The sequence below is a fragment of the Apium graveolens genome, chromosome 3 (assembly GCF_009905375.1).
Source record: "Apium graveolens cultivar Ventura chromosome 3, ASM990537v1, whole genome shotgun sequence".
Taxonomy (NCBI): Eukaryota; Viridiplantae; Streptophyta; class Magnoliopsida; order Apiales; family Apiaceae; genus Apium; species Apium graveolens.
The window spans coordinates 252,509,108-252,515,987 of NC_133649.1; the positions used below are offsets into that span (position 1 = coordinate 252,509,108).

Genomic DNA, 6,880 nt, shown 5'->3' on the forward strand with positions numbered 1-6,880 from the left:
GGGATGTTCATGTGCTTAGCTCCCCTCAAAAACTTCAGAATTCCTTGGTAGATGAACTCACCAAGGTCCACATAGTACTCCTCATTCAAAACACCCCATAATAACTGTGCTCGCTCAACTGTAACCTCCTGTGCATGTGAAGTAGGCAGAATATTAGCGCAAATAAAGGCATTCCATGCACGGGCATACCTATTCATCGCAATCGCCGGAAAATGGCGATACTCGTTAGTCCCAGTCTTGAAAGTCCAAACCGTGCCCGACCTACAGAGAGTAGCACAAATCAAAATCCAAGTCAAAATCTTCAGCAGTCTTCTCGTTCCAATTCTCCTCCGTGGGCTTCCTTTGTCGCTGCCCAATCGCACGGCGAATCGCCTCAGGGTGATAATCCACCGTCATCCCCCGCACAACAGAAAACCCATTCTTTTCAGCCTTCGCATTGGCATAGAACTCGCGAACAACGCTCATCGGAACTGCCTCTGGTGACTCACAAAAAACAATCCAACCTTTCTCAGCAATCATTGACAACAACTCACCATCCCTCCCCGATGGTAAGAATCCCCTCTCCTTCAAAATCGGCTTACCCAGAAGCCTAGTATACTCCTCCTCAGCAACCCTATCAAACAAACGAGGCCTCGCAGCAGTACCCCTCGAAGAATTAGCAGTAGGAACAGTGCTGCTGTTATCAATAGTCCTGGATCTCTTGGGTGCCATCGAAACTGAGAAAAAGTGTTTAAGATTTGTGTTTTTGAATATGGGAGAGAGTTTAAGGTTTGAAAGTGTATGGGGGAGTATATGAAATAGTTGTATGTATATATAGGGTAGAGATTTGGGTTTAAATTTGATTAGGAGTGGGTTTTGAGGGTTAAAAACGTGGGTAATGGGAAGATAATTCGTGGGTAGTCGGGCTGTTTTTTGATTTTTCAGATTTTTTTGGATTTTTATAAGGCTTAAAAAAAATTCTGTCAGTCGGGCCCTGAGCGGTCGCTCAGCAAAGCTTAGCGGGCGCTCAGGGGTCTTCTGGGAAAAAAAATTTCTTGCCCTGTTTTTCTGATTTTTTTGTGGTTTTGGATAGGTTACTAACTTCTAAGGGTTCCTGTAACAACAAATCATGGGTTGCCTCCCAAGAAGCGCTTCTTTTTCGTCATTAGCTTGACGTAGCGTACCTTAATCAAGTTAACAATAAAACGGCACTAACCACTTCCCGGTTTGCCGTGTCCCCATAGTAATGCTTCAAACGCTGACCATTAGCCTTGAATGGAAACACAGTTTTGACAATAAAAGCTCCAGACCACCTTGATTTCAACTTTCCAGGAAAAAGTCGGAAATGAGAGTTGAATAAAAGAACTTGCTACCCCGGCACAAATGACTTAGGATATAGCTTCCTGTCATGCCACCTTTTTACTTTTTCCTTGTACATTTTGTTGTTCTCGTACGCTTGGAGTCAAAATTCATCAAGTTCATTTAGCTGAAGCATTCGCTTCTTTCCAGCTGCATCTAGATCCAGGTTCAACTTCTTCAACGCTCAATAGGCCTTATGCTCAAACTCCGCAGGTAAATGACACCCCTTACCGTACACAAGTTGAAACGGGGACATCCCAAGTAAAGTCTTGTATGCTGTTCTGTAAGCCCAAACAGCTTCATCGAGCTTTAAAGACCAATCCTTCCTTGACGGACAAACAACCTTCCCTAAAATGCGCTTGATCTCTCTATTAGACAATTCTGCTTGACCATTCATTTGCGGATGATAGGCAGTAGCAACACGATGATTCACATTGTAGCGCTGCATCATAGAAGTGAACTTACGGTTGCAGAAATGCGACCCCTCATCACTTATGATTACTCGTGGCATTCCAAATCTTGTGAAAATCTGCTTATGAAGAAAATTCAACACTACATTTGCATCATTCATCGACAGAGCTTTGACTTCTACCCATTTTGAGACATAATCAACTGCCAGCAAGATGTACTGATTATTGCAGGACGAGACAAATGGTCCCATGAAATCGATTCCCCAAACATCAAAGACCTCGACTTCAAGAATCACATTTAACGACATCTCATCCTTCCTCATAAGATTTCCCACTCTTTGGCAACGATCACACCTTAAAACGAACTGATGAGCATCCTTAAACAAAGTAGGCAAGAAAAAACCTATTTGCAGAATACGAGCTACCGTCTTTTCACCACCATAATGTCCACCATAAACTGTGGAGTGACAGTCTCGTAATATCCCCTCCGTCTCATAGAATGGGATACATCTCCTGATGATCTGGTCAGCTCCCTGTCTAAACAAATTACGGTTCATCCCACATATACCACTTCACCTCATGCAGAAACTTCTTCTTTTGAGCTGAATTCATATTAGGAGGCATTATATTGCTGACAAGATAATTCACAATATCTGCGAACCATGGCTCTTCCTCCTGAACTGCGAACAACTGCTCATCCGGAAAAGATTCGTTGATCAATGTCTTATCATATGAAGTAGACTCGGGTTTCTCCAATCTAGAGAGATGGTCAGCTACTTGATTCTCAGTACCTTTTCGATCCTTGATCTCTAACTCAAATTCCTAAAGCAAGAGCACCCAACGAATGAGTCTAGGCTTCGAATCCTTCTTGGAAACCAAATAGCGGATGGCCGCATGATCAGTGAACACTATCACCTTTGTCCCAAGCAAATAAGATTGAAATTGTTTGAAACCAAAGACTATAGCCAAGAGCTCCTTCTCAGTAGTGGTGTAGTTCATTTGAGCTCCATTTAAAGTCTTACTAGCATAGTAGACCACATGAAAGAGATTATTCTTGCGTTGTCCAAGAACTGCGCCCACCGCATAATCATTCGCATCACACATCATCTCAAAAGGCTCTGTCCAATCAGGTGTCGTAATAACTGGTGCAGTTATCAAATTCTTCTTGAGCGTCTCGAATGCTGTCAAGCATTCATCATCAAATTTGAAAGGCACATCCTTCTCAAGCAAGTTGCAAAACGGCTTAGATATCTTCGAAAAGTCCTTGATGAAACACCGATAAAAACCCGCATGACCAAGAAAACTCCGGATTCCTTTTACATAAATAGGTGGTGGAAGATTTTCAATGACTCCCACCTTGGTTTTGTCCACCTCAAGACCCTTGCTAGAGACCTTATGCCCAAGAATAATGCCTTCACGCACCATAAAATGACATTTTTCCCAATTGAGCACCAAATTAGTTTCCACACACCTTTTGAGCACAGCACGAAGATTATTCAAACATTCATCATACGAATGTCCAAAGATGGAGAATTCGTCCATAAACACCTCGACATTATTTCCAATCATATCAGAGAATATAGCCATCATACATCTCTGAAAAGTGGCCGGTGCGCCACATAAGACAAACGAAACTCTGCGAAAAGCAAACGTGCCAAATGGACAAGTGAAGGTAATCTTTTCTTGATCCTCTGGTGCAATACATATATGATTATACCCCGAATAACCATCCAGAAGATAATAATACTCATGACCGGCCAACCTGTCAAGCATCTGATCAATAAATGGAAGAGGGAAGGGATCCTTCCTTGTGGCCTTGTTCAACTTTCTGTAGTCCATGTATACCCTCCATCCTGTGGCTGTTTGTGTGGGGATGAGCTCGTTTTTCTCATTTGCTACCACAGTAATACCTCCTTTCTTAGGTACACATTGCACGGGGCTCACCCAAGAACTGTCAAAATAGGATAAATGATTCCTGCATCCAGCCACTTCAGAATTTCCTTCTTCACCACTTCTTTTATGATAGGATTAAGTCTTCGCTGTTGCTCAACAGTTGGCTTACTACCTTCCTCTAGCAGAATTTTATGCATGCAGTATGAAGGGTTGATCCCTTTGATGTCTGCTTTAGTCCATCTGATAGCCGATTTGAATTCTCTCAAGATCCTCAAGAGCTTGTCCTCCTCACTACCTGAAAGGTCAGATGCAATAATAATAGGTAAAGTAGATGCATCACCTAAAAAAGCATACCTCAAGTGTTCAGGCAATGGTTTAAGCTCCAAGGTAGGTGCTTCCTCAATAGATGGTTTGAGCTTTCCTTCAGCATTTTTGAGTTCAGAAGTGCCAAGAGATTCAAATGGCATGTCTAGCTTTCGCCTCCAAGGAGAAGCATTTAGATATTTTAGTTGCTCATTGTCATCCTCATCCTCACTGTCAAAATCCCCCACTAAGGCTTTCTCTAATGCATCAGACATTAGCATATGATCAAGTTCTGAAGTAACCGCAAAATCAATCAAATCCACTTTTAAGCACTCCTCATCTTCTGTAGGGAATTTCATCGCTTTGAATATATTGAATGTCATATCCTGATCCTGCACCCGCATAGTAAGTTCACCTTTCTGCACATCTATCAAGGTACGGCCTGTAGCCAAGAAAGGTCTCCCCAAGATTATGGGAATCTTCTTATCTTCCTCGAAATCCAGAATAACAAAGTCTGCAGGAAAGAAGAGCTTATCCACCTTTACTAGCACATCCTCCACTATGCCTCGTGGGTATGTAATAGAGCGATCAGCCAATTGTAGAGACATGTAGGTGGGCTTTGGATCAGGATAATTCAACTTTTTGAAGATCGACAACGGCATCGGATTGATGCTTGCTCCCAAATCACAGAGGCACTTGTCAAAAGACAACTTGCCAATGGTGCAAGGAATGGTGAAGCTACCTGGATCTTTAAGCTTTGGAGGTAACTTTTGTTGCAGCACAGCAGTGCATTCTTCCGTTAGAGCAACGGTCTCAAGGTCATCCAGTTTCACCTTCCTTGAAAGAATACTCTTCATAAATTTCGCATAACTAGGCATTTGCTCCAGAGCCTCAGCGAAAGGTATATTGATGTGAAGTTTCTTGAACACCTCCAGAAACTTACCAAACTGCTTATCCAGCTTTTGTTGTTGCAATCTCTTAGGAAAAGATGGTGGAGGATAGAGCTATTTCTCCCCTGTATTACCCTCAAGCAGAGTGTCTTCAACAGTAGTCTTCCTTGGTTCCGCCGCTTTCTCCCCTTTCTTAGCTTCTTCATTACCAACTTCAGTTTCTCCGTCTTTTTCTTTTTCAGCATCAGCAACTTTTCCAGACCTTAAGGTAATAGCCTTGACTTGCTCTTTAGCTTCCTTCCTGCCTGGAACTTCAGTATCACTGGGAAGTGTGCCAGGTTGACGATTGAGCACTGCATTGGCTATTTGACCGATTTGATTTTCCAAGGTCTTGATAGATACCGCCTGACTTTTGCACAACAGCTTAAGTTCCTCAAAATCAGCACTAGAGGGTGGAGCTGCACCTCCTTGTTGATGATATGATTTCCTTTGAGCATAATGCTGTGATTGCTGGAATCCAGGTGGATTAAACTGTTTACTTATGCCTTGCTGATATGGTTGCTGAATAGCATTATGATTATTACTCTAGCTGAAATTTGGATGATTTCTGTTTTTAGGATGATAAGTAGCTGGCACAGGCCGCTGCGGTCGCTGATAATTGTTCACATACTGAACAGATTCATTAACAAGAGAACACTGATCCGTAGCATGAGAACCTGTACAAAGCTCACAGACCATAGCTATCTGATTGACTTCATAGGTGGCTAAAGAATCGACCTTCCTAGACAGCACTTGGAGCTGCGCTGCAATAGCTGTAGTTACATCAACTTTCAAAATACCTGCTACCTTCACAGGCATCATCCTTTGAGTTGGGTTGTGATGCTCATTTACAGCCATCGTCTCAATCAGATTATAAGCCTCAGTATAGCTTTTGGCCGACAAGGCGCCTCCAGCTGCTGTATCGAGCATGGGCCGAGATTGGGCCCCCAAACCATTATAGAAACCAGTGATCACCATCCAATCAGGCATACCATGATGTGGACACTTTCTCAACATCTCCTTGTAGCGCTCCCAAGCTTCGCACATAGATTCTGTAGGTTGCTGCGCAAACTGAGTAAGAGCACTCCTCATAGCCGCAGTCTTCGCCATTGGATAAAATTTCACCAGAAACTTTTGCGCAAGATCTTTCCAAGTAGTGATGGTCCCAGCTGGTTCAGAATATAACCAGTCCTTAGCTTTATCCCTCAGTGAGAATGGGAAAAGCCTCAGCTTGATAGCCTCATAAGTCACACCATTATATTTGAAAGTACTACAGATCTCGACAAAATTCCTGATGTGCATGTTGGGGTCTTCGGTAGCAGCAACTCCAAAAGAAACAGAATTCTGCACCATCTGAATAGTGCCCGACTTGATTTCAAAAGTGTTAGCCTGAATAGCCGGATGAAGGATGCTTGACTGAATGTCATCAATTTTAGGCCGAGAAAAGTCCATAAGAGCTGGATCTGCCGGAACTATACGATCACCCATTATTACTGGCTCTTTCTGCTCACTTCCTGAATTCGAATCTTCAAAATCTATCTTCTCCGGAATATCAAGAACTTCGTCTGTCTCCTCAGCCGTATCTAAAGTCCTCTTGCGAGTACGAGAACATGTTTGCATAAACGCTCACTAAGGTACCTGAAACACAACCGGACACACTTAAGTGACAAGTCTTAATCAATGAGTCCTAATGACCACTGATGGTAAGTACATAAACTAAACAAATACGCCGAGTCCCCGGCAGCGACGCCAAAAACTTGTTAGGGCGGAAACACGCGCTAATAATATACGCAAGTATACGAGTTCCAAAGTAATATAGAATACTTTATAGTTCGTTCCCACAGAGACTCAGACTAATTATGTTCAATTAACACTCACTCACCAATGTATAATTACTTCTCAATGTCAAGACAATAACACTTAGATTTGATTAACTAATTCTTAACTACAATTAACTACGAGAATTGAGCACTTAATTGACACTTGAATTAACAATAGTAAAACACA

At 42.5% G+C, this 6,880-nt stretch overlaps 1 non-coding gene across 1 annotated transcript; it reads left to right on the plus strand.

Annotated features, from left to right (window-relative positions):
- The first annotated feature begins 5,861 nt into the window (after window positions 1-5,861).
- On the plus strand, window positions 5,862-5,968 carry LOC141715825 (small nucleolar RNA R71). Its single transcript, XR_012572573.1, has one exon. It is a non-coding gene; the product is annotated as a small nucleolar RNA R71 (small nucleolar RNA).
- The last annotated feature ends 912 nt before the right edge of the window (window positions 5,969-6,880 follow it).